Here is a 16,900-nt window from a genome sequence, read left to right as displayed (position 1 = left end):
TATGTTTTGTGCAGACATTGTAAGTTGTTTTTCTTTGAAGTAAAATGTTTGAGTTTTAAGGTAATTTATGATCCCTCCCTTACAACTTCAATGCACCAGGACAAAGACTACATTTTAAGATTGGGGTTTTTCCGCAATTGGTTTCAGGCATTCTTTTAGGCGATCCCGGACTGTCGAAGAATAGAATAATTCAAAACACTGAAATTGCCTTGCTGTGACGACTGCTTCAGAATTGACTTGGACCAGTAAACGTTATGAAGTCAGGTCATATGAGAATGACTTATATAGAGCACTATTATGACATAATTATGACACAGCAAGTTCCCATGGTCAGACCAACATGCTGTCTGAAACCCCCGCCTACCCAGAGACCATGAGGAATTAAGCTGCCAAGCCTGCCAGGCCTTCAAAACGAGAAAACAATCCGTTGCAGGATGGCACGCCTGCATGCTTACTACAAAATGCTGCTGCAAACCTCTCCTGAGCCATTGACCAGCCCAGCATCAAGGACATCAGGGAACATACCCTGACTTACAGAGGAGAAGCCCATCCGGTATACCAGGAGGCCACAGTGATTGGAGTTCAGAATGAGAGTTTTCAGAGGAGTACAAATTTGCAGTCCAGTCATCTACAGGGCCCCCAGTGAGCACCACAGCCAGGATACAGACTGCCCCTAAGGCAGCTACATCATCCAAGTATCTTGCCTCTGGGGCTCAGCGTTGACCGGAATCTTGACTCCTGGCTAAGCATTGGCCTTGAGAAAACCAGGCTTGGAGCCCTAAGACTGCACTGAAAAGGCTTCTCTAGTTGGCTTCGACCACCGTACCGTCCGAGAACTTTCTGCCTCAAAAATGGTTTCAGTTTTGGAGAAGCCTGGCCATCAAATAGTAGAGCCCTGCCACTGAGACATTTCTTGGCATGAAAGTTGATGCCAAACCAGGTTTCAAAATAGTCCTGAACAGCAGCTTTAACACCTACATGAACCAACACCATTACAGGAACAGAAAAATATTAGGCCGTGAAGGACCTATAGCAATCCTGTAACAGGACATATACTTACCTGCCCCATACAGCAGATGACAGAGGTGTTCAGGGCATTGCCCATTCCAAATATGCGTAGGCCTAGGGATCCTAGTCCACTTCCACCACCTCAACCACCAGTGCGCACTCACTCACCATCACATATGGCATGTACTTATTTGGAAACTTCTCTGGCATGTATATAGCATGGACCCGCAGAAAGACCCATGTCTGGAGCACTATATAATAAAACCATCTCCACTGGATGAATCTCCAGCATACGATGTGGTCATCCGTAAGGCTGCTGACCACCACAAAGGTAAATTACACATTAAAGTGGGAGATCTTGGTGGAAATGTTTGTCAAAATGGAAAGCTCGGTCCAGTTCCTTCTCATGCTCAAAAGCATAACCAAGTGTCTGGCCGACAACTTCAAGGACCAAGTAAAAAGAAAAAAAAGCACACACAAAAAAACACTTCCACACCTCGACAGGGGTACTAAGCGCTATATAAATGCAATTATAATAACAACAACATATACCAGGAGGAAGTTTGGCTTTGTCATTGCTTCAAATGGCAAAGGCGAGCCAGCAGTTAAACTGCCTTCCAACCTGCAAATGGCAGGACGGGAGCTCGTTTTACCCGTGTCCCACCCAGGTTGCCCCAATCAGTGCTGCAATCCCTGGGAGAACCTTCTAACTTACATGGCCTGGGTGCTATTTACAAGGAACTTAGAGGTAAGGTAGTTCAGTCAATTGGGTAGAAGTCAATTTGACATATCTGTTTACAGTTAAGGGCACAGGCACTGAGATCTGCTTAGCAGGCATCAGTGCACTCTCAAGGTCGATAAACCAGCAGCATCAGTCCAAAAACCTGGGGGTGACCATACACAAGGGGGCATTTTCTTACAATTATGATCTAGGTCATCCTGTGGACACTGACCCCAACCTCTACCCTGCTTAGCCAACCCCTCGAGATGACACCACCTTGTAGAACCAGAGAGCAGACACTTATCACAAAGTGGAATTGCATAAAATTGAGGAGAATGAGGATTTCCTTGTGGACATGCTATCCTCTACCCAGTGCTCCGTGAAATTCCTATGTTTAAGGGAATCCTCCCGAAGTATTCTAGGAGCCGGTCAAGACCAAGGCAGTTACACTGAGGATGGACAAAAATGTAAAATCTTCTCCCTCAGACCCCGCATACATTAGGGGACAATTCCATTAGGACTCCCTAGAAGTACATAGAGCCCAGGAAGCGTGCCAATGCTCATGGCATAGCTGATGCTCCTGCACCGGACAAGGAGAGCAGGAAAATAGATCCAGGAGGTAAGCGAATCATTGCTCAGTCAGAGACATTGGCACATCGCCAACTCCGTTGGCCTCCAGGTACGACCGGGCATATTGGGATAAAATGGAGGTCCTCCTCCAACTTCTTCCTAAGGAGCACAGAAAGTGAGGCCAAGAGCTTGTTGCAGAAGGTAAAGTATCATCCAACACCAGTATTCAGTGTGCCCTTGATCCTGCTGACACCGCAGTGTGTGGGATTAACTCGTGTTCTCATTCGGCAACACATGAGTGTCCCATCAGCAAGGTCTTCACATCAACTACCTGGAGCTCCTGGCTATCTAGCTGGCACTCAAAGCATTCATCTCTGTCATTCATCAAAAGGTCCTCCTCATTCGCACAGACAACATGATTTCCATGTTCTACCTACAGAAGCAGGGTGGCACACACTCCCCACAGTTGTCAACGTTAGTTCAGGGCATTTGGAGGTGGGTTCTCCATCACAGAGTCCATCTACTAGTGGCGTACCTACTGGGAGTGGGCAATGACTTTGCAGACCTGCTAAGCATGATACAGCAACAAGTCCACGAGTGGGAACTCCACCCGCTAGTCCTGCTCCTCTACTTTTATCGTCGGGTTTTCCCAGAAGTAGACCACTTCTCCACCACCCAACACGCAAAATGCCCAAGCTTTGCCGCCAGGTACCCACACTCCTTGGGCAATGTGCTATGGATGAACTGATCAGGGATATTTGCCTATGATTTTACACTTCTCCTGCTTCGAAGGCTTCGGCTAACATCCCTTGCTCTCATCCTCACAACTACCGTTTTCACAGGCATATCGACCCACCTAGGGTGCCTCCTGCCATTGTGTGGAGCCTCAACATTGTTCTGACAAGACTTATGGGTCCTCCTTTCGAACCACTTCAATCTTGTCCTTTTCAGTTCCTTTCATGGAAGGTCGCCTTCCTAGTAGCCATCACCTCCCTCAGGCGTGTGAGTGAGCTCTAGGCTCTAACCCAGGAAGAACCTTTTTTCTAGGTTCCTAATCCTATGGTAGTCCTTAGGATAAACCCCAAATTTCTCCCCAAGGTGATCTCTTCATTTCGATACAAAAGGGGATGATGGACGGAGCGTTTGAGCAAATCAAACACTCACCCCCAGTCAACTGATCTGGGTTTAATCCATCACCATTCTTTAGCTCACTCGGCCACCCCAGTTCAGACATGGCTATATGCAAATCAGTCTGACCCTGTGCCTCATGGGAACAGTCCAGCCCGAACTGCCAAGCCATGTCTTCCCTGGACCGGAAACAAGCATCCTGGGACCAGTTTCGGATTCATAATCCTCATCAGCCAGGCTATCTTGAATCCAGTGGCCAAGTGAGCAAGGGACTCACGTCTGAGCATACCCTGCCACACTTAGGGCGAACAAAGCGATACAAAAGGGGATGATGGAGGGAGCGTTTGAGCAAATCAAACACTCACCCCCAGTCAACTGATCTGGGTTTAATCCATCACCATTCTTTAGCTCACTCGGCCACCCCAGTTCAGACATGGCTATATGCAAATCAGTCTGACCCTGTGCCTCATGGGAACAGTCCAGCCCGAACTGCCAAGCCATGTCTTCCCTGGACCGGAAACAAGCATCCTGGGACCAGTTTCGGATTCATAATCCTCATCAGCCAGGCTATCTTGAATCCAGTGGCCAAGTGAGCAAGGGACTCACGTCTGAGCATACCCTGCCACACTTGGGACAAACAAAGCGATACAAAAGGGGATGATGGACGGAGCGTTTGAGCAAATCAAACACTCACCCCCAGTCAACTGATCTGGGTTTCATCCATCACCATTCTTTAGCTCACTCGGCCACCCCAGTTCAGACATGGCTATATGCAAATCAGTCTGACCCCGTGCCTCATGGAAACAGTCCAGCCCGAACTGCCAAGCCATGTCTTCCCTGGACCGGAAACAAGAATCCTGGGACCGGTTTCGGATTCATAATCCTCATCAGCCAGGCTCTCTTGAATCCAGTGGCCAAGTGAGCAAGGGACTCACGTCTGAGCATACCCTGCCACACTTAGGGCGAACAAAGCGATACAAAAGGGGATGATGGACGGAGCGTTTGAGCAAATCAAACACTCACCCCAGTCAACTGATCTGGGTTTAATCCATCACCATTCTTTAGCTCACTCGGCCACCCCAGTTCAGACATGGCCTGAAGGTCCATCATCCCCTTTTGTATCGATCTCTTCATTTCACCTCCGTCAACCTATCGAACTCCCATTGAGTTTTCCACATCCAGATTTAATGACAGGATGGGCTCTTCACATGCTAAATGTCACAACAAAATTACATTGACAGGACAAAACCCTTCCATAAAACATAGCAGCTTTTTGTTTTTCTCCAAACCATACGAGGGCCGTGCTCTGTCTGAAGTGAATAGCACAGTAGTTGGTAAAATGTATACAGACCTGTTCTACCAAGGCTAACAGAGCTTTCCCTGTGCCTCCCCGACCCCACTCCACCCTCAAAAAAGAGGCCTCTATGGCTTTTTTTGGGTAACATTCCTATAGCTAACATCTGCAAAGCAGCTACCTAGTCCACTCCACACACTTTCAACACGCACTTCTGTGTGGCTGTCCTACTATGCCAACAAGCTCATTTTGGCCAGGCTGTACCTATGCAACATCTTCTGGCTAGCCACCGATTACGGGAGAACTGCTTAGAGTTTATGAACAGCAGGTGTATCTTCTGCTGTACTTGCCACGAACTGAGAATGTTAGTTACCCTGTAAGCATGTTTGTGGCATGTGGTGCTTTAGATTCACGTGCCCACCCTCCTCCCTAGATGTTGTTGCAGATGCCTTTTCTTTCTTTTTTCATTCTTTGCATTGTCATCTTCTTCTGTGTCTCTAAGCTCCATTTTCCACCCTCACCCGCCATGCTAGAAAAACAATATAACAATGGAGCTGATGCCCATACGCATTGGCAGTAATAGGTGCAGTCACTATTACTCGTGACTCAAAGGCCACTTCAAAGAAAAACGAGTTGCACATGTCCAACCTCAATATGAGAGTGCAGGAATATTGACAGCATGTGACTCTACAGCACTACATGCCACGCACAGATGCTTACAGGGAAAGTAGTATTTTCCCTACAGCGATTCGCTAGCAGGTGGAAGGCACTGCTTCTGACCAAGCCCATACTTGTGCAATCAAGAAGCTTCTAGGAAGAAGGAACTGATTGGAATGGCCTACCAACCAATTTTCTTTTTTCAGATATCAAAATGACCATTAACCAGAATAACTGGCAAAGGAAAGAAATTTTGAGCTCTCCTGACATAGATTCCTTTAGTCGTTTATGTGTTTAGCAGAGACATCATTGATTATTGGAGGCCAGTATAAAGAATAAAAGGGCAGATGCTTAAGTATTCTACAGCCTAACTGGCCTGATCTTTTTAACAACTTTAAGGGTATTGACTTTTAAGTAAAGTGGGCACTGTAAAAAGATGGTTCCTTTTAACTAGGATTAATTGAGCTCCTGGAGGAAGTGAAGACTCCCTTGCTCATACAAACAATGAGTTATGACTTCTAGAAGGAGATGCAGGCACAGTGGGCTAAGATGGTGTATCGATGTACTCCTCACTGAGAGTCCCATCCTACTGATTGATGAAAAAGAGGAAGCTTTGAACAATGGGCCCATAGAAGGCCAGGGGAGCAGCTAAAGAGTGCTTTCTCTCATTAAGTGAACCAATGATGGCCATGAGTTGCCAGTCCTCCGAGGTTATCCAGAATAGCTGACAATTACTCAAGCCCACAGAAATGTAAAGACCACAATTAAAATGTGGTTAATCAAGATTGAATATTCTATTTCTAGCAGAAATTCAAGCACAGATCCAGAACATGCCATTTGATGGCACTGCCCGATTTCGAAAAGGTAAACAAAAGTGAAAAACCAAACTCTATGGAGGCTCTGACTCTATCTAGTTAATATCGGAGGTGACTCATCGAACAGCCATCTGCAGAAGCAAAAGCATTATTTTCTTTGACAATGGCAAGGTTACCAACCACTACATGACCCGCAAAGGAAGCCAACACAACATAATAACGATAAGAGCCACCAAAACATCAAATGACTCAAAAACATGGCCCCTTACTGTACAGCACTTTAGCTTTGGAAAGAACAGGTTTCCTCCCAAAAGTTTGAAAATACAGTTACTTCTTACAATTTCACCAGACTGCAACTAACACCGCACAATCCTGCAATAACAAAGGAGAAACATATTCCTCTCTTACTAGAAGAGGTAGAAGCCATGCAATTGGAGATTGTGGGTTAAGAGGTTCTATTAACAGAAACATACTCAACTATTAGATGGCTAATAGGTTGAAGTCTGAACATAACACATATTTTAGGGTGACCACTGTGGAATACAAAATTGATTATGATAGACGACAGGTGTATGACCACACTCAACCACAGAAGCATACTTCCACACACTGATACATCAAAGACCCAAGAAATACCTTGTGTTGGGGTTGGTGCAAAACCTTCTAAGTTTATTGCTATACCTATCAGAATAATATGATCTTCCAACAATCTGTTTATCTGTGGTGACAGCTCACCTGAGAAGAGAATGCATCCTCATTATACCCTGGCAGGCGAATGGGAATCTTTAAACACATTGTCTTGTGAGTACCTTATGGGAAGTCAGACTTCTGAATTGCTTATACTTCTAATCGGTTTAAAGAAATCAAAAAGGAACTGTGATGTACAGGCACCCACTTGAACCCCCAAAACAGGAATAAAGATTTTAATTCCATTAAAAAATCCTGTTTCACAGTCTGAAAGTCAGGTATAACTACTTGGAATGATAAATTTAGCCTTTAGCCGGTTTATAGTATGGCAGGGTTTACATGAGATGTTTCCAAGAGTGCCTATACTGGCAGTGGCAACAAACCACAGGGATTGGATGATTTAGTGGTGCCAACAGAACATGTAAAGGTGCTTGTACTGGTGGAACAGGCATAGTGTAACAGGCAAGGAGGGCTTCCAGGATGCAATTATGATTGATACAGCTCATAGCATGCAGCCTTGAAACCAAGACAGTTTGACCATGCGGAAGCCTCACTCTACAATAAATGTATTGAAACTCAAGTCCGCAGCATTAACATTGAAGTTGTTCCAAACAAGCATCTACTACATGCCAGACTAATCAGCTACAAAGTATAGCCTTGTGAAAAAGACATTTTCCCTACACCCAAGCTGTTAATGGAAGCTTAGAGTAGATGGCACTGGGCACAGGAGAGAGAGATTCCACTAATGGTAAATTACATCTTTGGAGTTAAAATGACATGGCAGACAAATTAAATCCTCACTTAATTGACCCACACAAATGGCACCTGGGACACAGAATAATACAGAACGTTTTCTGAGATTGAGACAATCCAAATGTAGACTTGATTGTCGCAGGAGAAAACAAAAGACTGTGCATTCAGGTACCGACAGAGGAAGTCAAAAGAAATATACTTTTGATAATCCAAAATAAACAATTTATGTAAGCTTTTCCACCAGTATCTCTAAGACACCAAAGTCAATCGTCAAGAGGCACAAATTTTGGATAACCATTGCATCTTTTTAGGCAGAATGTATCCTTAAGTGATGGAGATGTCCATTGTCCTGCACTGAAACGTTAGGTACTTCACAGCATGTTAAGTATGAAGCACTGAGCAATCAGGCATGTCAGTCCAGCTACATGGCCTTACATGCAGTCAGAGTTTGAATCTTTAAACTTTTCACATGTTTGAATTCTATTACTAAAATAAGTGAGGAGAGAAACTACAACGCAATATGACTATTGAAAGTCAAAAGTTGACAAGCCTATTTACACTGCATCTCTCTTCTTTAATTGTGCACTTATTTACCATTCCCTGCTGCGCATAGCGTTTAGCCAAAGTCCCTATAGGCAGCCAATACTCACAGCGTACAAACCTCTGCCATGCTCAGTGGGTGTTGGCCGCAGGGTCTCTACTCCAGCCAGGTCCTCTATAGGCCTTGAGCTGTGGGGGTTGGGCAGATGCCATGGCCTGTGTCCTCACAATGGAAGCCCAGCCACCTAACACCCGATATGGACCACCACATTTTGGGCTTTTATGATCAGGGTATTATAGTGGAACCCCTTAATATTTTGTTTTTTTAAACATATATAAAACTTTTTTTCCTTTATTTACTTTTTTAAAACAATTTTGACTACTTTGTTTTGCTCATCACTCCTTTAAACTTGAGAAGAGGGTTTTGCGGTATTTTGGGGGGGCTTGTGCATTGCATGAGAGAGGACAGTTTTGTTCATCTTACCGGAACTAATACATATTGTATATTTACTATAGTATATTGAGAATATCTGCTTGTGTATTCTTCCTCTTCAAAAGCATATATTACGTCTAGTGGAACGGTTTCCTCCTCTCCTTCATCTTGTCTCTTCTTTTCCATTTCTCAGTCGGGTGCATGGCTTGTAGGTGCTTGATCTTCCCACTTTTTCCAAGGCATGGTACATCCCTGGATGTCCATGGTGCAGTATTGGGACACACAAATTATGTTGCCTTTAGTGCATTTACTTTCCTCTCTCCAATGGGGTGTTGGAAAGACCTCCACACTAGGGATTCTTGTCCACAATGATTGCTCTTTTACCCTCTGTCAGATATCAGGATTAGTGGGAAAGATTTTGCTAATGGAAGGCCAGTACTCAGACATGCAGGCTTCAAGCCATCATTCAAGTTTCAAAGAGGTTGGGATTGGCATATATGGAGAGCGGGTTCCTGGACATTAGCTTGACGGAGACATCCTGTTTGTGGGCAGGGCTTCTGTAAAATACTGACTATTTAACCTTAGTACAGACTCCGGGTCAGTGCCCACATCTCCCAGTTGTTTCGGCTCCTTCCCTATAGAGCAGTTAATCACTCTGCATTCCATACCCTCACTTTTGTTATTTTGTTTACTTCAGTTGCTTACACCTCGAGATTCTTTGCCCTTCTTCCCTGAGATACCTCCCACCTTCCTTCGGAATTCTTCCTGTGCTTGCTTCACTATTCTTGTATTTGCTGCATGGCTACAGATGCTTCCGCCCACCATCCTGGTAGGCTCTTCATTGGTGTGCTACATCTTTCGGCAACAACATTGTATTCCTGCATGCTCCTCCAGTGAACAACCTTCCTCCATCCCAGTAGTCCCGGGGCCTCTCCTGAGCTATTTGGCTCTAGGCCTGTTTCCAGGTAGGACTGGAGTTAGTAAGTCTTTCCTCGCCAAGAAGCAAGTCTTATGATGCCAGTGGACCTATGTATCATCCAGATTGTATGTTTTGTTTTGCATATGTCTTACATTTTATTGTTGTGTTTCTTGTATTCAGCATTGGTTTTGAGATAATCTTGGTTGCTGTGCGTGCTATTTGGAACCAGTGTCTCTGGTGTCATTTCCCTTTTCCCATTTTCCTTAACCTAATTATTATTGAGTAACTGGATTGTTACAGGGGAAAGATTAGTAGTGTTTGCTGTACTCCTCTTGGCAATTACATTTTTATCTTAAAACGGGACAGCTGAGTCATGTGCCTAACTTGCCATATGCAGCTGACCTCCATTGCACTCAGCCTTCAGCTATACACATCAAGGGTTGAGCACAGGGGTTGCAGCCCAGCACCCAACCTGTCACCGGCAATCAACTTTCAGTGCTCACGACTAGGTTCCATAGGGGCTGCCCGATGTGCCTGGCCTGTGCACAGCGCACGTCAGATGTTGGCAACTCCCAGAGCATATACGAATTGGCCACACAATTTGGCTTTTGACCGGTAGTTTTATATATTTATTATTTTTTTAATGTTTTAGGTTCTGCAGATCCTCATTTGGTATCACAGTCCATGACCAGCTTCATACATGGGTAACTGCGAACTCAGGGCAAGTTTCACTGTCCCATGTGTTGGTGAAGCTTATTTGGTATTTGTGGTACTAGGCCAGGAAGCTTGACCTGGACCCGCTGTACATTTGTAGGAGCTGCATTTCCTCGACAGCTCCATGGTTCCATTGTTGGTACAGCTGTCTACGGCTTCCATTTCAGAAGCTGTGGTTTTGTGATTCCTACAAAAGTACTACGGATACCATAACTCTTTAAAGGTTTTTTTGTTTTATTTATCATAGAGGGAACCCATTTATGGCCCTGTTACTTTTTTTGGTATTTGTTTATTGCCATTTAGAAAAAGTACATAGGATGCAATATACAAATATATGTTGCCGTATATCACGTTAAAAGGCATTGATCAAAATATAACAATATACAACATAACCAAAGGGAAGCAGCACAGCTTAATCACATGTTTGAATCATATATCGGAGCATATATAGGCAAAAAAGGCGATGTTGGTCAGACACATGTTACGCAACATTTCAAAATATGATAACCTGTTGTGAGATGAGCCACGGTGTAGTCACAATAAACCTATCATAGGGCACCAAATTAACTATTGGTCGGATCTTTGATCTCGTTCGTGGGTTAGTGTTGTAGTGTGTTCTTGAGCTGAATTAAAAACAGTCAGCCAAGCCAAGAAGGGGTCCCAAATATCTCTGGGTCTAGATGCCAGTGACAATAATACCCAGTAAGTACTTAATTGTTCTTGACAAAATGTAACCTCTAAGATCAATGTCGTAATGACTGGGGAAGAACGTTTGCCCCAGTGCATGGGGCCTCCTTGACATATCCTAAAAGTCCTACTTTAGGTGATGGAGTCACATTGATCTCCAGCATTTCACTTATTTTTTGAAACACCTTCCTCCAGAATTCCGTCATTACAGGACAGCTCCAGGCCATGTGCAGAAACGAAGCATTGGGGGCCCAGCATCTTCAACAGTTTGCATCAGAGCGGAGTCCCATGCGTTTAAGCTGCGTGTGGGTTCTATAGATGCGATGCAAGTATTTAAAGTGTGTAAGGCGCAATTTGTAGTTGGGTGAAAGCATCTCTAACTGACCACAATAGAACTGCCATTGGTCTTCTGCCATAGGGTCTTCCAAATGGTAATTCCAACCCTCTAGGGCCTTGGGCTGTGTTACCAGGGATGGGTGTTGCACGGAGTTGTTTAACCTTGTGATAAGTTTGCTAGGGGATGGATTGGAGAGCATTGATTCCAAGGCCAGAAGAGTGACTGGGGCGGAGGAGTGGGGGATTAGACGGGAATGTGTCATGTAGTTTGACATGTACCTCTGATACTGTAGTATAACAATAAATCAGAGAATCTGGAGTTCCCATCAAGATCCGCTATGGGAGGACTTATAAAGGTATCATTCAGGTATAGTTCAGCAAATGTGTCCCAGCCCAAGCTGTGCGCGCGCATAGAGTTTCCCCTGTCGCCCAGTATTGGCAGCTGTGGAATTTGGGCCAGTATAATGGATGGTGCATATTATATCGATTGCCCTGCTCGGTTACGGAGCCTGTCCCTGCGCAGTGTTTCAGCTGTGTCTAAGGTAGTGTTGTCATCTATAGGGTTGATACAGAGCTATCGTTAGTCGTACCGGGGCTGCGCTGTCGGCTTTGACTGCCACATGAGGTTTAAAAAGGTGTTGGAAACATCCGATGGTGTAAATACTGTGCCTGTGCGCAGAAAGCATATAGGGCTAGGTCCGGTGCGCCCAATCCACCCTGAGCTAATGGAAGCGTTAGTACTTCCCACAATATATTTGGCTCTTTCCCCGCCCATACCAGTGAAATCGTTAATGATCTAAGAGTTTTCAGAAAAGACTGGGTTAGTCGTAACAGCAGGTTGGCGAAGATATATAATAAATTAAGAAATACTATCATCTTGGCGATCACAATGCGTCCGACCAGTGAAATTGGGAGCTTAGACCAAATGACAATTTTCCCCTCTAACCATGAAATTGTGTGACCATAGTTCATGTCCCAGAGTTCCTGTATGCTAATGCTCTGCCATATCCACAAGTATCGGACCGGTCCCGACGTCCACTGGATGGGATAGTCTGGCTCAAAGGGGAGCGTCGAGTGTGTGAGTGGGAGTAAGGTAGATTTAGCCCAGTTGATTTGTACGCCTGAGAGTCCTCCAAACTTAGTGAGTTCGCGAAGGACCGGATTCAAGTTTTCTATCGGTCTCTTAGATATAATGTGATGTCATCTATATACAAATAAATAATTAAATCTCTGGTCGAGAAGTCTAACCCCCGTGTTTTATGATGGTGTCTGATTCTTGCTGCAAGGGGCTCCATAGCAATGGCAAACGGGAAGGGTGACCAAGGGCACCCCTGCCTGTTGCCTCGTGTAATGTCGAATGTGGCTGATATCAACCCATTCGCTCATAATCTAGCAGTCGATTTCGAGTACAATAGCCTGATCTGCTTAATGAATAGGGGGCTTAACACCAATCTGGCTAGAATAGTAAAAGGATACAGCCATTCCAGGGAATCGAAAGCCTTGGTGGAGTCAAGGAACTCCGCCAAGGCTGGGGTCAGTGGTTTGAGCTGGTGCAACACAGAAATAAAGGTTCTCAAATTATGCAACGTAGACCACCCCGGTATCAATCAATCAATCAATCAGTGACACTTGTAAAGCGCGCTACATACCCGTAGGGTCTCAAGGCGCTTGGGGGGGGGGGGGGTGCCGCTACTGCTCGAACAGCCAGGTCTTCAGCTTCTTCCTGAAGGAGAGGTGGTCTTGGGTCAGGCGCAGGTCGGACGGGAGGGAGTTCCAGGTCTTGGCGGCCAGGTAGGAGAAGGACCTTCCTCCTGTAGTCGCTCTTCGGATGCGGGGGACGGCGGCGAGGGCGTGGTTGGCTGATCGGAGGTGGCGTTTGGGAGCGTAGAAGTTGACTCGGCTGTTGAGGTAGCTCGGGCCTTGGTCGTGTAGGGCTTTGTGTGCGTGGGTGAGGAGGCGGAAGGTGATTCTCTTGTTGATGGGGAGCCAGTGAAGGTCTCTCAGGTGTCCGGAGATGTGGCTGGATCGTGGGATGTCGAGGATGAGTCTGGCTGAGGCGTTTTGGATCCGCTGGAGTCTCTTCTGGAGCTTGGCGGTGGTCCCGGCGTAGAGGGCGTTGCCGTAGTCCAGTCGGCTGGTGACGAGGGCCTGGGTGACGGTCTTCCTGGTCTCTGTGGGGATCCACCAGAAGATCTTCCGTAGCATGCGTAGGATGTTGAAGCACGCCGAGGAGACGCTGTTGACTTGCCTGGTCATGGAGAGGGAGGAGTCCAGGATGAAGCCCAGGTTTCGTGCATGGTCTGTCGGTTTGGGTGCGGTGCCCAGGGCGGGAGGCCACCAGGAGTCGTCCCAGGCGGAGGGTGAGGAGCCCAGGATGAGGACCTCCGTCTTGTCCGAGTTCAGTTTCAGGCGGCTGGTCGTCATCCACTCGGCTACCTCTTTCATCCCTTCGTGCAGATTGGCTCTGGCGGCGGCGGGGTCGTTGGTCAGGGAGAGGATCAGCTGGGTGTCGTCGGCGTAGGAGATGATGCTGAGGTGGTGTTTGCGTACGATGGCCGCGAGGGGGCTCATGTAGACGTTGAAGAGGGTGGGGCTCAGGGATGATCCTTGGGGGACGCCGCAGATGACTTTGGAGGCCTCTGACTTGTACGGTGGTAGGCGGACTCGCTGTGTTCTTCCGTCGAGGAAGGAGATGATCCATTCCAGCGCCTTGTCCTGGATTCCGATGTTGCTGAGGCGCTGTATTAGGGTGCGGTGGCAGACCGTGTCGAATGCCGCGGAGAGGTCTAGGAGGATGAGGGCCGCTGTTTCTCCATTGTCCATCAGGGCTCGGATGTCATCGGTGGCGGCGATGAGGGCGGTCTCGGTGCTGTGTTTGGCTCGGAAGCCGGACTGTGAGGGGTCGAGGGATCCGTTCGTCTCGAGGAAGGCGGCCATCTGCTTGTTGACGGTCTTCTCGATGACTTTGGCTGGAAACGGGAGAAGCGAGATGGGGCGGTAATTCTTGAGGTCGGTGGGGTCCGCTGTTGGTTTCTTGAGTAGAGCGCTGAGTTCGGCGTGTTTCCAGCTTTCAGGGAAGATGGCGGTGTCGAAGGATGTGTTGATGATGTCTCGCAGGTGGGGTGCGATGACAGCGTCGGCCTTGTTGAAGACGTGGTGAGGGCAGGGGTCGGTTGGTGATCCGGAGTGGATGGAGTTCATCGTGCGGATGGTGTCTTCGGTGCTGATCGGGGTCCAGGCGTGGAGGGTGGTGGTGGGGGGGGGTGGCTGGTCGGTCGTGGTGTGCGTTGGTTGGTTGTTGAAACTGCTGTGTATGTCCGTGATCTTGTTGTGGAAGTATGAGGCGAGGGAGTTGCAGAGGTCTTGCGATGGGGTGATGTCGTTGTTTCCTGCGCTGGGGTTGGAGAGCTCTTTCACGATGTTGAAGAGTTCCTTGCTGTTGTGTGCGTTGTTGTCCAACCGGTCCTTGAATGCTGTTCTCTTGGCGGCGCGGATTAGCTGGTGGTGTTTCCGGGTGGCAAGTTTGTAGGAGGTCCTGTTGTCCGGTGTCGGTTCCCTTTTCCAGACTTTCTCGAGGGCTCGGCAGGTCTTCTTGGAGCTCTTGAGTTCGTCGGTGAACCATGGGGCCTTCTTGCTGCCGGGTCTGCTAGGCGGGGTCCTCAGCGGGGCGAGTTCGTCCGCGCAGTTGCTGATCCACTTCGTGATGTTATCGGCGGCCTGGCTAGGGTTCGCCGAGCTGGCAGGAGGGTGTTGGCTCAAGGAGGTGGCGAGCTGGTCTGCTGTGATCTTGTTCCAGCTTCTGCGGGCGGTGTGTTGCTGGTGTTGGTGGGTCGTCGTTCTCTTGAAGGTGAAGTGGACGCAGCTGTGGTCCGTCCATTGAAGCTCTGTGGCGTGGCTGAAGTCGATGTCTGTGCTGGATGAGAAGACGGCGTCGAGTGTGTGTCCGGCGAGGTGGGTGGGGGTGGACACCAGTTGCTTGAGTCCCAGGTTGGCGAGGTTGTCGAGCAGGGTGCTGGTGTTGCGGTCGTTGTTGTTCTCCAGATGGAAGTTGAGGTCTCCCAGGAGGATGTAGTCAGCGGAGGGGAGGGCATGCGGGCTGATGAAGTCGGCGATGTCCTCGCTGAATTGCGTGCGTGGTCCAGGGGGTCGGTAGATCAGGGTGCCTCTGAGGGTGGTGTTCGGGTTGGTGTGGATCTGGAAATGCAGGTGTTCGGCGCTGGTCAGGGTGTTGTCGGTGCTGGTCGTGAGACGGATGGTGTTCCTGTGGATGATGGCGATGCCTCCTCCCATCTGGTTGGCGTTCCGGTCCCTCCGGACGATCTTGTAGCCCTCTGGGATAGCGATGGCGATGTCGGGAGCTGAAGAGGCGTTCATCCAGGTCTCCGTGAGGAAGGCAACGTCAGGGGCTGTGGCGTCTAGGAGGTTCCAGAGTTCGATGGCGTGTCTGTGGACGGAGCGGGTGTTGAGCAGGATGCACTTGAGGTGGGTGCTGCTGGTGTTCGGCTTGGCGGGTGCTGGTGCGAGGCTGGTCCGGGTGCAGGTGAACTTGCAGGCGTGGCAGCTGAAGGGTCCGTGGGTTCGTCGTGGAGAGGCTTGATGGCAATCTGGGAGTCGGCCGGTGTTGAGTGCGGTGAGGGTGGCGGCGGAGTACGTCAGGCGGGTCGGTCGGGGTCTTCGGGGGCCAGGGGTCCTGGCGCTGGTCGCGATCCGGTCGCGGACGGGCGCAGACGGGCTTACCTTTGGCGCGCCTTCGGCGCACAATCGGCGCGCCCGCTGCGCGTGACCGCTGCGCGTTCGCACGGTCGCCATTTAAGGCGAAGTGCGCGGGTGGGCGGGGCAGCTGGGAGGCGGGAGCGGGGAGGGATACAGAAGACAAAAGGGGCGGGGACAAGCGGCGGTGGCGGGAAGGGAGGGCGGGGGGCGGCGCGGTAGGCGGAGAACAAGGAAGGAGAGCTGACACGGAAATAAATGCTAAAACAGGCACAAATTACCGCAAAAACGGGGAAAAAGAGAGTTACACAGAGATTCCACAAAGCAAGCACAAAAAACAGGCAAAACAAGGGAAAAAACACTCGCAGCGGCGGCAGCCGGCAAACGAGGCAGCGCGAGGCAGAGGGCAGGCAGGGGCACACGCAGCAGCTGGTGGCCGTGCGGCGCGGGGGTGTCCCACAAGTGGGTCACGGTATAAACCTGGATTGATCGGGTCTGACGATAATCGGTAAGAGAGGTTGCAGTCTATTGGCAAGAAGTTTTGCACAGATTTTATTATCGATATTTATGAGAGAAAGAGGTCTATATGAGTCACTTCTATTTGGGGATTTGCCAGGCTTAAGTCGCTTTAAAATAACAGCTTCCCGAGTAGTTGGGGGAGTGAGCCATTCTGTAATGACTCTCGATACATTTCTATGAGATGAGGTGCAAGGAGTGTGGCATAACAATTATAGAAGGCGGTGGTCAGACCGTCTAGGCCTGGGGCTTTATCAGCAGGGAGACTGTTTATCACCTGCACTATGTCATCCACAGTGAAGGGCTCATCAGGGTATACCCGATGTGATGGTTCTGTTACTTTGGCCTCATTGTCAGGGTGTGGCCCACCTTGCCTCCTTATGCGGGCTTTTATTTTTTTTCTGCAGGGACT

The 16,900-nt window shown here is 48.3% G+C and overlaps 1 protein-coding gene across 6 annotated transcripts in view; it reads left to right on the top strand.

Moving 5' to 3' along the window:
- Positions 1-16,900, top strand: part of AREL1 (apoptosis resistant E3 ubiquitin protein ligase 1) — a 448,155-nt gene that overhangs the window by 408,698 nt on the left and 22,557 nt on the right. The gene's annotated exons all lie outside the window — the stretch shown is intronic.

Source organism: Lissotriton helveticus, chromosome 9 (genome assembly GCF_964261635.1).
Source record: "Lissotriton helveticus chromosome 9, aLisHel1.1, whole genome shotgun sequence".
Taxonomy (NCBI): Eukaryota; Metazoa; Chordata; class Amphibia; order Caudata; family Salamandridae; genus Lissotriton; species Lissotriton helveticus.
Note: the sequence above shows the minus strand (reverse complement) of the source record. Positions and strands in the feature narration are given on the sequence as shown.